Here is a 15,054-nt window from a genome sequence, read left to right on the forward strand (position 1 = left end):
TGTTTGTTCAACAAATGTATATTGCACTTCTGGCATGTGACAGATACTGTTTCAAGTGTTAAAGATTGAGTAGTAAGTGAAACAAACATTCCTGCTCACATAGAGCTTACGTTCCAGTGAGGATTCCTAGCAAATTCCCTAGACTCTCTTGGGACTTATGAAAACTATTTCAAAGAATTTACAATCTAGTAATGAAAATGAAATATATATTGAAAATATAGTAAAATGTAGAAAATAATGTATTGTTGTTTAGGTATAAATGAAAAACTCTGGGGCTTTTAAAGAGGAGGGATAGAATACTAATACTCAGTGAAGATTTCATGTAAGAGTTAAAATTTGAGCTAGGACTTAGGAGATGAACAGAATTTTACTTTGAGAGATAAGGAGAAACTTACACGCATAAACAAGCATGATATATAGAAGATATATATACAATGTTTCAATGAATTGTTTGATGCGTTCAGAGGAGAATGGAAAGAGACAGAAGAGTTATCAGCAAGAAGAGGAAAGCCATAGTCAGTAAGGAAGGAAAGGGGTAGTAAGCTACATAGTCACAGTAGCCGAAGCTAGGCAAAAACACACAATGTCGATTCATTAGAGAAATCTAACACAATGAAGTTCAAGAAACAACTATACAATCTGACAACTGACAGGTCACTCCTGATTTCCATGAGAGGAGTTAAGATGTTAAAGATAAGAGATTTCAAAAGGATATACCCTGGCACAGAAACTCAAATACTGCGTGATCTCCCTCATGTGGAATCCAAAAAAGCTGATCTCACAGAAGTAGAGAGTCAAATGGTGGTTACCAGAGGCCGAAGTGGTTGAGAGGCTGGGCTAGAGGATTAGAGAGATGTAAGTCAAAGGATATGTAATTACAGTTAGAAGAAATAAGTTCAAGAGATCTTTTGTACAGCATGGTGACTATGGTTAAAGATGATACATTGTTTTCTTAAAGAATGCAGAGACTGTGGATGTTAAGTGTTCTCCCTACATACATAATAACTATGTGAAGTAATACATTTTTTAATTAGCCAGATTTAACTATTTCACAATGTGTGAATATATATACACACACACACACACACACACATACATATATATATACACACACACATACACACACACACTCCTCAAAACATCATATCGTATATGATACATAGGTTTTTTTTGAAGAGGGATATGCCAAGGAATTATGGTCAGAGATTGGAGATGGAAAGTTTCCTCCTGTTTCAAAGAAAACATAGCAAGTAATGGAGAGGGAGCTGGGGTAGCTAAGGAAGATAGTGCTATGAATGAAAAAAGGTTTTACTATTCAAGAAAATTGAGTGTCAATATACTAAAGCAGCTGATCCAATTAGGAGGAAATATTGAAGGATTGGGCTAGAAAAAGGATATTAACTGAAGCATGATGGGGAGGCTAGCTTTAAAGTAAAGATAAACTCTTCTCCTGTAAAGAAAGGAATGAAGAAATAAATTTGAAAACATAAACATAGATGTGGAAGAAAAGGGTAAACAATTACTGGTAGTTTATAATAGGTGGCTCTAATCTTTTCTATAAAGTGCAGGGCAAAGTCCACGAATCTCTTATTTCACATAAACACTTATATAAATGACACTCAGATACGTAAAAATTCAGAGAAGCTAAGAAAATTACCAAGATATTCTACCACAAGGTGCATATGTGTCAAAAACACATGTGGCCATTATTTCATATTTATAATTGCAAAAAAAAAAAAGATTTAGGGGCATGGAATATATCAAACCAAATATTTTAACAAGTTAAAATTAATTTTTTCTTTACTTTTCAGTCTCATAGTTCTCATGGATTTTTGAAAATTGATGTTATGATATTTAGGCCTATAATCATTGAAACTCTGTGCTTTCCAGAGTTAAGAATTTTTCTGATCTTAGAAAGGTGCTATAGTGCATATACATACATTATGTATCATTTCCACTGGATTCTGTGGCAGTATCCATAATCAAACACATTAACACTGTGTAGTGAGAAATCTGAATACTCTCACTAAATGGGGTAAATTCCTAACATAAGTAACCTATGCCAGTTCAAGTCAGTTTTATTCACCAAAAAAGTAACAAAGTTACTTCGAGATGTGGATTTTTTTATTTTAAAACTATGAATAATGAATATGCAGTCTTATCTTATATTTAAGTTGCATGTTACAGCTTTTCCTTTTTAAAATTCTTGACAAGTTATATTGATGATGATTTAAGCAGTTGTATAATGAAAAAAATTTATCTACTACCAAGATACATTATTTAATCCAATATTCTATGAAATTGTAATAGAATTGTGCAGTTAGGAATCTTTGGACTGGATACAAAAAAAAAAAAGAGTATAAGTGATGATGGACTATTTCGTCTAGCTAAAGAGTAATCTAGGCACATGGTAATGTATAATCACAGCATAGGATCATTTTGAATAGCACTTTTAGGATTTGCAGACCAATAATAAATACACCTTTACCTCTGACAGTGGGTTTATTTTTAAAACAAAATATATATTTCATGGAAATTGATTTGTCTGGCCTAGATTTTATTTTCTTTGAGGATTTGAGAATTCATATAGAAAGATGAAATTGTTTTTTGTGGGGGGGGGGGGGGGGGGGGGGGGGGGGGGGGGGGGGGGGGGGGGGGGGGGGGGGGGGGGAGGTCAGAGTCATTTTCTTTCTAATTTGAATTACTGTGTTCATTACATAATATTCTTTATACAGATATCTGACCTTTTACCTTTACAAGCTAACAGTATTTGTAGTATTTAATGGGAGATGGCAAGAAAAGCTGAGAAAATTTTAATGCATACAGAATAACTTCATGATGTATGCAATCATTACTCCACTCTGTTAGAAAACAATAGACAATAGATTACATTTTAAGTAAATATAAATCTGAGAATATTTCCTTTACTCATGGGGTTATGTTTTGATGTTTGTTCAGAGCCAGATCTCATTATCATTAATTAATATATGGATAAGGTAATTCGGTAAATATTACTTCAACACTCATGTATATGACACTGTTTGCCTTTGAAGTGCTTTGTCTTTGAGGATATCAACTCTCTATTATTGATCTGTAATTCCATTAGGTAAATGTTATATCTACTTTTATATATATATGTATGTGTGTATGTATATATAATTAATTTTGTTAGAGAAGCAAATAAGGAATGACTTCACAAATTACACGAGCTTGTAATAGGGTCTTGAAAGTGGACTATCAGATGAAAATATAAAAATTACAAAAATCGACAGTAATTTAAAAAGTGAATTGATTGTTTAAAGATGGGATACTAACATCATCAAAGAACTGGAGATGTAGCAAGCCATAGCATAATTTAGAAGTGGTAAATAAATCAAAATACTTTTATTGGAGTGTAGGGTTTTAATGGAGATAAATTGGACCAAAAGAATGTGTTGGGGTCAGATTATGAAGGACTTTGAATGCCATACTAATGAGTTTAAATCTTATTTTACAGACAGCAAAAAAAACTTTATTTTCAGTGTGGTTACCTAGTCAGGTTGTTGCCTTAGAATGACTATGTAATGATATACCTGAGGAGGGTTGGAAATGCAAATAACTTGATGGCCAAGCTGATCATTCATCAAGTTTCGAAAGGACAGTGGCATGTTTAAAACTCTCTAAACTTTGTATATTATAATATCATGTCATTTAATTGCTGTGCCCAAGACTTTTATTGAAATTATTCTGAACAATAAGCATAACTCAGAAGAAATATTGTGCAATATTGATTTCTATTTGTTGATAATAATCAAAGTTGATTTTTCCCACTCATTTTTACAGCAGAGCTGACACTCCTATGTTAAATATAATTCCTACTGAAATTCTTATAAAAGGATAAATATATGACAAACCATATGAAGTTATTCAATCAGATAACAAAGATCAGTTAGTAATAATTGGTAATTTAAAGAAAAATATTAATAAACATCTACTATGTGTCAAGCATTGCAGCAAGTGCTTTTAAACACATCTCTCAAGTTGATAATATTGCTGTTACCACCTTTAAGAGATGAAAACCTGAGTATCAGAGAACTGAGGTAACTTGCCCATTTTGATGCCTTTAGCAGTGCAGCAGTTGTCTGTCTTATGCCATGTCTGTACTCTTTCCACTATCATCCCTTTTACTTATTTACAGTCTTAGATAATGATGTCCAAAGGAGAGTTTGCAGAACAGTTATATCAATATTTCTAAGTTGGAATTAAGATATGTTACTTTTAAAAGGTGAGTTGAACCTGATTCTTTATACCTAAGTTCAAAGGTTTATGGAGAGTACTTCAGCACCACCTTTAGTCTGATTAATTGTGATTATTTATTAGTATTATTCTTTTGATTTACCTTGCTTAGCATTTACTCCTGAGACTCATATCTGGTTTTCTTTTTTTTTTTTTTGGTTTTGTTTTGGTGCTTATATAGATGACTTGCCTTTACCCAGAACAATCTCTAGTTTATTGCTACAGATTCTGCAGTTAACCCTGGTCAGTCTTACTGAAAATAGATAGAAGACACAAAAAGCTCTGTGTTAACACATTAATACCATTTAAAAATAATTTAATTTCTATATACCCCTAAAACCACCCTTATATATGAAGCTTAGCTTATTAATATGTAACCAATGGTGAAAGCAAGGTATAATAAGACAATTCTAAATGTAGGGTCTATCTCCCAATTCAGTGCCTCTCAGTGCCAAATGGTACTTCTGCTAATTTTGAACAATAAATAAAGATCACTTTTTATTTTTTAAATGCTGTATTTATTAAGTGCTAGCGTGGGTGTTATGTTTAGAACTATCTCAGACTCTTCCAAGATATCTGTATTATACACACAAATTTAATTCCCCTTCAATGAGACTCTACAATGTGCAGAACACTGTAGTCCATCTGTATTCATAAGACATTTCACAGTTCTCTAGGTACCTAATCAAAGTTTTTGCACAGTTAAAATAGAGCAGCAACAACAACAACAACAAAACCCACATACTTGGTTAAATTCCATTTTGTTTTCTCCATCCCACACCTGGCAGGATTTTATCTTCACTTTTATCCCAAGCCCTCCCCAGCCATCTTCCTTCTTATAATCCTACCATTTACCTAGTCACTCCAGTTAGGAACAAAGGAATTACTATATCCTTTCTCTTCCTCATGCTAACATCTGTCATTAAGTCATATTGTTACCATCCCCCAGTTCTACGTGAAATTTCTTCAGTTCATTCACCTCCGGTGTATCTCCCTACCCAGGCTACCCTTTTTTCTTGAAATACCCTCTCAGTTTGTCATATGTTTTCTTTGTTGTCCTGTTACTTACTCACCAACAATTAGCAAGAAAGTGATCTACTTGCGATGTAAATTAGGTCATTTCACTCTTCCGATTACAATGCACAACACTTCCAAAACAATGTAAACTTTTAACCTTGGCCAAAAAATCCTCTCTGTCACGCCTGCTAGCTCACTCTACAACCAGCCATTGAGGCATTTTCTTCTTTTCTTTCTTAGGAAAGAAGCATCTAGTGCTGAGACTGTTTTGTTGTTGTTGTTCTTGTTGTTGTAGTTGTTGCACCAACTTGTCTCCACCAGTAGTCTGCAGGTTTTGTGTGGGAAGAAAATATTTCTGTTAACCTCCAATGTATTCCCAGTGATTAGTTTAAAAGAAAAATAGATTGATCAAGGATTAAGACCACGGGTTAAGCAGAAGAATTTAGAGAACCTGAAGTCGACAGTGGGTAAATGTTAAAGGATCTTGATCTGGTAAATGACATGATATCAAACTATTAATAATTTTTAAGCCTTAGGGCAGTTCTGTTGAAGTCAGAAGCAGATACAACATTTAATGACTATTCAAAGAACAGAATTATGTACACTTGTCTAACTTACCTCAGGGAACGTACAAAAATTTCAACAGTTTCATGAGACAGGCATATTTATTTTCATTTCGAATAGAGGAAATAACCATTCTAAGGTTACTAGAACTTTTGCGTGACTTAGCCAAAATTTTAGCTTAGGATGTCTAATTCTAATCTCATAAGTATTTTTTATTATTTCACAGTGACCATAGCCCATGTGAGAAATAATGAAGTTCTAACCAGCCTAGGTGGTAGTTAAGAGGGAGTCAGGGGGATGATTGTATTTGGAGAATAAAGGCCTTAACGTCTTGATAGGGAGTTGGAAATCCTTGATAGAATGATCATGTTTTTCAGTATTAAGAACTTCCATCAGATTTTAACAATACAGTTGGGCTGTTAAGTAGTATTGGCTGGCAAAAACAATGTGCAGAGGAAACAAATGATTAAATAGAAAGGGTGGAAAGAGAATCGGGCATTGCAAAGAATGAGTGCAATCCATTTTGAGATGTATGACTCTTTTACTTGAAATAAGAGACTGCAGATGCTCAGAACATAATGTAGTCTTGAGAGAAAGATAGAAAAACTTAGGTTAGCTTTTGATTGTCTATAACTGATATTGTACGATAAAGTATATACAAAAATTATGGTAAGCTGACATCTTCAGGAAAATAGTGAATCAAATCGACACTGTGAAGCACAAGAGACAAATCAGCAAAATAACAACCTATCCTGTGAGTAAATATAATAAGGAGCTCAGGTGAGGCTGGTAAAGATTCCTCAAGATGCAGAAACCGCCTTTTCTGTTACCGTACCCAGAAGACACATTTCTAATTAAATAATTCGATTTGAATACCCAGATAGTAGTGGGCATTTATTTGTGAAATGCTGATTCCGTTAGCCATATATATATGCATTGATTTAAAAACCATCAATTTAGGTAAGTTCATCTAAATTTATTGAGATGTGTAGAAAGTAATGATAGAAATGAAAGATTTGCTAAAAGCAATAAGAAGACATCACCAAGAAAAGGAATAGCAGCAAAGTACTTACATATTAAATAGTTTCTAAAGAGGGGGGTAATGTGCCTCTGAGGCATGAGGTGAGATCCCCTTAAATTTAAACTTATAGGAGAACCCATATTTAAAATAATAAAAGTTAAGGGAACGAATCTTCAGAGGCCAGAGTTTTCCAGGTTTCTTTCTTTCGTTTTTACTGAGGAAAACAACACTATGTTTCGCTCACACTTTCCTTCTGTAATGTACTGAGATTTTTAAAAACTAGGCTACATAGAATCCCAGATGTTAGAAATAAATCTCCTCCTATAAGATTTGTCCTCCTTATAAGATTTGTTCTTATAAGATGCAATTTTGACTTTCTATATTTGATTACTAAATATATGTTCTGTCATAACCACACATTCACATATATATATATACATTATTTTATTTAAACACATATATTTATATTTAAAGTTTAATGGCATAAGCTTTTTAAAATTTTAAGAATTACACCTAGCCTACATCTACCAGAATATTATTAACTTCTCAAATGTACTGTAATTGTGCCTGGAAATTATACCAGGTTGCTAGGAACTTGTCCTTAAAATTCCAAAATGCATAAACCATAGTTAATAATGCATTTTCACATAGATTTGTTAGCACACAAGTGTTCAAAACCCATTATTTATCAACCTAATTATTTCTGTGCTCATATGACAATATTTCATTACCATCATTTTTTAAATGTTGAATGTTGAAAAGAATGAAAGAAACAGCTTTTTAAAGCCACGGGGCAAGTTATTGGTTTTACATTATGAGTATTATGCTTTTATGAATAGAGGATAAGTATTTTACTTAATTGGTTTTAGAACTATGGTGTTATGAATATAAATATGTACATTCATTTCACAACATTTGTTACTTAGGTATCACCAGTTCATTTGAATATGCTTGATACATGTGTTAGTGCCATCAATGTTTAAGTGATATGCTATCATTTTCTTCTAACATAACCAAATTTTTCTGATATCAGTTCAAAAATGCCAAACTACTCAAATTCACTTAATAATACAGTATAATAATTAATTCTGCCTTGGGGGAATCTATCTGAATTATGAATCACTTTAAAAAGAAGTCAGATTTTTTATTTGCTTTGGTTCAACATCATACTGAAATTGAAGTTGAGTCAATAGTGTGTTGCCATATAAATTCTTATTAAAATCTTCAAAGATAAATAGATGTGATAGATAGTAATTAGTATGTTATCTATAATTTTCTTCTAATTTACTTGAGGGAGACTAAAACTAGCTTGGTCCCTTAGTACTATAAGTAAATTCTTATAATTGTCTTTATGCTCTTAATATGTAATACCTATTAAAAATATTGGACAAGGTAAAATCTATATAGCAATAATAATACTGACATATGAAGCATTACTGATTCTTCAAAATGGTATACATTCTTTTCTTTTTTTAATGTTTCTTTTTTTATATACTTTAAGTTCTAGGGTACATGTGCACAATGTGTGGGTTTGTCACATATGTGGTGTACATTCTTTTCTATCTTCTCAAATATAGTTTGCATTAAGTGAGTCAACAGCTATTTGTGCCACTATATAAGGAACGAAGATGTGAAATTATGTACAAACAAGCCTAAAGCCTAATTCCTGATCTCTTAAATCTTACTTTCCCTCAGTGAATGTTTGTGTTTTTCAAAGCTTTTGGAAAAATATGTAGTTTGATATTGTGCTAGTTATGAATACCAGTCTAAAATAGTTTTAAATCTACTATATGAATATCAAGTAATGGATGGAAGTTGAGTATAAAAGTTTGTTGGAATGAAAATTTATCTTACTTGTGGGTGTATCATTTGTGTGATGAAATTTTAATCAATTTTATATAGAATAAAAAGTTGTGGAGTCAGATGGTGGATGGGATCCTAGAACACAAAAAGGACATATGGTAATAACTAAGGAAATCACAATAAAGGATGGACTTTAGGCCAGGAATAGTGGCTCGCGCTTGTAAACCCAGCCCTTTGGGAGGCCAAGGCAGGAGCATCTCCTGAAGGCAAGAGTTCAAGACCAACCTGGCCAACTAAGTGAGATCCCCATCTCTATGGAAAAATTTTCTAAACTAGCTAGGCATAGTGGCATGCACCTGTAGTCCCAACAACTCAGGAGGTTGATGCAGGAGGATCGCTTGAGCCCACGATTTGAAGTTGCAGTGAGTCACGATGTTGCCACTGCACTCTGGCCTGAGCAACACATGGAGATCTCATCTCTGGGAAAAAAAAAAAAAAAAAAAAAAAGTGTTGAATTTAGCTAGTAATAATGTTAGTAATAATTAATTAATATTTGTTCATCAACTGTGACAAATGTACCATACCAATATAAGATGTCAGTAATAGAGCCAACTAGTCGTGCAGTAGTTGGAACTTTCTGTGGTAACTAATTTTTTCTATAAATCTAAAACAATTCAAAAATTTTAAATTTATCTTAAAAGTTACTAACGTTAGCAGAAAAGGACTGAGACCAAATTGTGCAGAACCTTGGATGTCAACCTGAGAATTTGAACATTTTTAATGAACAGTAGGAAACCATCAAAAATATAAGGGAGAAGCATAATATAATTAATGCAATCATTTAGGAAAGCTTTTTCAATGACTCCACAGACAAATTGTAAGAGAGAAAAGATGATGTCAAAGGGGTCAGTCTGGGTCTATTTCCCATATAAAATGATATGGACCAGAATTTATGTGGTGGTCTGTATGAGTGGAAATATGAAGATTTGAGATAGTTTGCAAATAAGTAACAGCATTTGGCAATTAGATGGATATGACATCTGTAGGAGAAACAAAGTCTGGGTAATTTAGAGAAGAGATATAATATAAAAAACTAGATTTGGAAATATGAAAATAATGTAAACTTCAGACTTTAAAACTACCATTGCTAATGGTGTTAAACTAGATAGTGGAAAATAACATATATTTGAATTCTCAAGGCAAAGTGAAAGTTTATTTCCTTGAAATATGGCCTATGATTAAAAAATTTGAAAACTTCTTGAACACTCAAGAAGGGATACTTAAAATTTTTCAGCCTAGAATGCACTGTGGTCTGTTTCACAAATCTTTTTATTATGACTGTTTGTGTTTTATTTGAAATTCCAGCATTTTCTCTTAAGAACATAGTGAACCCCATCCTTTAAATGCATAACTGTTAGAAGCAAAATAGAAAGTTTCCCAACTGCCAGACCATCACTAAATGAGTAATCTCTAATATGTATTCAGAATAGTTAAATAATGGTTATAATAGAAGTCTAAAAATGGCACATCGTGCAATTCCAAATTCAGTTGATAAAATGCGATTTTAGGTAGTTTATTTTATTATCATTTACATTTCTACTTTTCATTATTAAAACAACTTTATGTTCTGTATTTCAAAGTGGAAAGTAAATTACTTCTGAAACATTTAAAGAAGGTTAAATGATTGGAATTAAGGAATTTGAAAGTGACCAAGAAAACATCAGCAATTACTTGAGAAAGAGAGTGAGGAGAAAGGGAAATAAAACTTATTCCCAGGTGTGTGAAACAAGCTGTTTTCTTTCAATGGAGGTTCTTAGAATGTTTTTGTTGGTATTTTGATGTGTGCAAATTAGAAGTAGCTAGCTATTAGATTAAACACAATCTCAATCTCAATTAGATTTACATTTGCATTATATAGATTTGAATGGCCCTTGAGGTTCATTCTGTAATAATGAAACTAACTCACTTTTTAAAAAATCTAAAATTACATTATCAAAGAGTAGCTATGAAGGAGTTCACTTGAAAAAAAATTAAAAAGAAGGTTTGCATTCATTATTAACCTGTACAGTGCCTTTCATTTGTATTTAGCAATTTAAAATATTATGATTAAAATATATAAAATAACTAAATATTAAACACTCAATCTGACCATGAATACGGGAAAAGAATGATGAAAGTTTTGTCCACACAAAAGGATGAATATCACAAATTTTTCTATAATGATGTGTCCTCTTGTTCCCTTCTGTCACTACTGTCCAAGGCTGAAGTTGTGGAGGGAGCTCCCCCAGTGGAGCTAAGTCCTCACACATAACAGATTGTCCTCCACCTTCATCAGGTGCAAACATATGTCTTAAAATAAGATCTCTAATTATTTTCTTCAGAACTGACACTAAAAGCAAAATTATTGTTTTAAAGGATATGAATAGTTTTAAAGGTTCTTGATGAAAACAATAACTGCATAGGAAGTTAAAGTAAAATTAATAGGCTATAGATTCTTCAGAGTCTTCACATAACCAGGCCAGTTTCCAAAAAGAAAATACTCTTAAGAAGGAAATATACTTAGATTTTTATATATCATATTTAGGTTTTAAAAATCATGTATGAAAAATAATTATTTTAATATTTAGACTAGCATCCTATCCTTATTAATGCTGGATTTTTACTGTATTGTTGGCATTATTTGGGCACAAGTGTTTTTACAAATTAGTAAAAACATATGCTTTTCATATCCTTTTATTGGAACACATCTCTAAAAGTGGCAACACAAAAATAAGCAGTATCAGGTAAACTAATAGAATCTAGAATAACTTTTAAGAATTACTATAATATCATCTTACTGTAGTAAAGAGTGTAGGAGATTATATTCAAAGGTTCTTCATCTAATTAGAATGTAAGCAGACCATTTAATGATGTGTAAGGGAGTTCAAGTTTTAGATAAAACAGTTTAGAAGCCTAAAATTATTGCCATAATACTCAAGAGTCATATACCGTTTTTAAAATCAAATTATGCGACTGAAACTAAATAGGAAAGGTGAAAACAAGTAAAATCATGAATTTCTTCAGGTGAAATGTATATGTAATGTATATTTATAATGAAAGAGTATGACATCTCAATAAAACTGAAAATTTTTGTGAGTAGAAAAATTTGATACAATGCATAATCCATAAATATAAGTCCTTTTTAGTATCATTTATGTGTGATATAAATCATGAAATCTTTATCTTGTGCCAGGTATAGTTTTTATGATAATCTAAGCACAGCATGTTCACTAATTGCATTACTCTAACTAGCTGTATTGTATGCCCTTCATTTGACAGTATAACTGTATAACCTTTGAAAATGGTATCCCTTGTGGTTTTTAAATGCAGTATCAACATTTTGGCAGAATCATTTTACAGACATTTAAATTACATGCATTTGAGTTAAAAATTACAACCTCAGAATAGTGTCTGCAATATGTATATTTTTTCTTTAACTCTTGCTCATTGGAAGTATAATAAATTAATAATTCTTTGGTAACTACCAATTCATTAGTCAAGAGTGTTTACCAAAATTAAATATGAAGTAATTATGAAGAAATATTTAATTATTTCAGCTAAAATTCTGTTATTAAGTGAAAGTAGAAAAAATGAAGCAAACTTTTTGTTCATTTAAAATGAACTTAGTTCACTCAATACATGACCATTTTTATAGTTTATAGCACATAGTGAAAATATTTAGTAGGATGATCATATAATTTATTATTCAAAATGGCTAATTTTTGAGGATGAAAGGGACACTTTTAAGTCTTTCACTGGGACAAATAGTTCGGGACAAATAGTTCAGGAAAAATCTGAACTTATGACCAACCTAATAATAGATAATTTTTTTTAAATGATGAAATAAAAGGTAATCATGGAGAAAACCAAAAACATAAGAACCATGGAGAGATAAAAAGTGGGGAGTAAGCCAAGTATTACTCTATTTGTCTCTTTTGAGATTATTTTTTAATGTTAAAGCTTTTAACATTTACATTTTAATTTTTAAAAAGAATGTAAGCTATTTTTGGTACTCATAGATGTAGTAAGTATACACATCAATTAAAAGCTTAAAAGCTTTACAAATAGCTTTACACATCTCCCTTGTGTATTTAGAAGTAGAAATCGGTAAGTTGAAAGGGAATCCATGAGAAAGAAAATTATTTAAATTTTTATTCATGGAGACAGTGGCCTATCTAGGATAATTTTAGTTGCTGCCAGTATGAATGTATAGTTTCCTTACATATTTTGCCTTTGCCTAATTAATAAACACATTATTGTTATGATGACTAATATAGGTATTTTATTTTTGAATTGAAGGCAAGCCTATTGAATGTATATCAGACTGTCTTTCTATTTTGAAATTATACTAGAGCTTATTAAATTTTAATACAAGTAAACCAATTTAAGGTGACTTATGGTTTAATAAATGCCAGTGAGAACAGGAAGTTAAAATGCTTATAAAATCAGGAAGATAATTTCAACTTGATAATGTTTCATGGTGCAGGCTGATAACATTTTCTCTTACTATTTCTTTTCATCCTCTATTTTCTGGTAACCAGACACTGATATTTAGCATTTCATGCCTTGAGTAACAGTTCTATGCTTATTATTAAATTGTCTGCAATTTTATGGATAAATAAATGAGAGAATCTCAATTTCTTACCCATGCCCAGGAAGCATACTGACAATTTTTATTTCCATACATCCATTGAATGTTACATTAACTAACTGCTCTCTTGGTTTATCAACAGTTAATTATATCTGTAGTAATTTGAAGTTTTACTTTTTAAATATTGTAATATGTTTGAAGTTAACTAGGCTGGCATTTAGGGATTGTATTCACAATGAAATAAGACTTTTAGAACTTTCATACTAAAATGAGTTAAGATGTGCCATAAACTAATTCAGCTACTTTTATAGTAATTCAAATGTTTTATTCAATGTATAAGAGCTACATCTGGGCATGTTAAAATGCTATATGTATTTCATATCCTTTTATTGGAACACATCTCTAAAAGTGGCAACATGAAAAGAAGATGGAAAGAACACAAATTAACTTGTATTTTAATATTCACTTGTTTTAGATTGAGTATTATTTTTCTTTCATTCTTACTCTTTTCTTTTTTAGTCACCCTTTCAAGCCTTCCCTTTCAAAGGGGAGAAAAAGAGCTTGGTTAGTTTTCCCAGCTCAGCTTATAAACATAAATCTCATTTTAAATACTACTATTTCAATTAAAAAACAAGTTACACATTTTATTATACATTATATGTCTTTAACAGTAGGGTGAAGCACATCATAAAACCTTTGGATTTTTATTTATTTGAACTTGTTTTAGAATCAAGTTATTGTATGCCCATTTCTCTCACAAATACATAGATATAAGAAGTATAAAGATTTTTTGTTTTTCAATAGAAGAAATAGAGACAGTGGAATTTCTCAGCTTTTCCATAGTCAAAAAGAAATCCATGACTCAGCCTGAATAGGAGGTTATAGTTTCTGTACTTATCTCCAGGGATGTGCCTGTTGTCAAGATTTCCACTTTCATTTATTTCCATGGTTTTCAAATACCAAGAAAGTTAGTGCTCATTGAAATAATAAAGGTGAACACCTGAATGCAGACCAACATATTTTTTTTTTTTTTTCGTTTCAGTATGATAACTAATTGTGAACTGAAATAGTATTCGGGAATCCCAGCACTTTGGGAGGCCGAGGCGGGTGGATCACGAGGTCAGGAGATCGAGACCATCCTGGCTAACACGGTGAAACCCTGTCTCTACTAAAAATACAAAAATATTAGCCGGGCGTGGTGGCGGGCGCCTGTAGTCCCAGCTACTCCGGAGGCTGAGGCGGGAGAATGGCGTGAACCCAGGAGGCGGAGCTTGCAGTGAGCCGAGATCGCGCCACTGCACTCCAGCCTGGGCGACACAGAGAGACTCCGTATTAAAAAAAAAAAAAAAAAAAAAAAAATTAAAGAAATTTGGTATATCTGTTCACTTACATTCATATATATATCAAGGAGTTAGGATACAAAATATCTTCTCTAAAGAATGCTTAGATCTTGAGATTCTGATTCGTTTAAATATTTTACATTGCTGTTTCATACTTTATTTCTTAAGGTTTAACTTAGAGGAATTACAGATAGGTTAGAGTGGATGTGAGTCCTATATATATTATTTGGAAATGATGAATAAAGTCAAATTTTATAAATCGAATTTCTTAAGTTTCTTAAATTTGATTTCACTTAAAATCATTTGGATCTTATTATTTCTAATATGATGGCTGGAGAGACACAATAATTTAAAAATGATTGCATGATTTTATAACTTTCAGCTACACAGATATCTTTTATAAA

The 15,054-nt window shown here is 31.8% G+C and overlaps 1 protein-coding gene and 1 long non-coding RNA gene across 6 annotated transcripts in view; one reads left to right on the plus strand and one right to left on the minus strand.

Moving 5' to 3' along the window:
* The window catches only part of LOC126940852 (uncharacterized), a 144,890-nt gene that overhangs the window by 83,773 nt on the left and 46,063 nt on the right, over positions 1-15,054 (minus strand). The window contains exon 2 of the long non-coding RNA XR_007720939.1: positions 9,037-9,159. This is a non-coding gene — a long non-coding RNA (uncharacterized LOC126940852). The remainder of the gene's footprint in view (positions 1-9,036; positions 9,160-15,054) is intronic.
* PCDH17 (protocadherin 17) overlaps positions 1-15,054 on the plus strand; it is a 97,014-nt gene that overhangs the window by 46,094 nt on the left and 35,866 nt on the right. The gene's annotated exons all lie outside the window — the stretch shown is intronic.

Source organism: Macaca thibetana, chromosome 17 (assembly GCF_024542745.1).
Source record: "Macaca thibetana thibetana isolate TM-01 chromosome 17, ASM2454274v1, whole genome shotgun sequence".
In the NCBI taxonomy this organism is placed as follows: Eukaryota; Metazoa; Chordata; class Mammalia; order Primates; family Cercopithecidae; genus Macaca; species Macaca thibetana.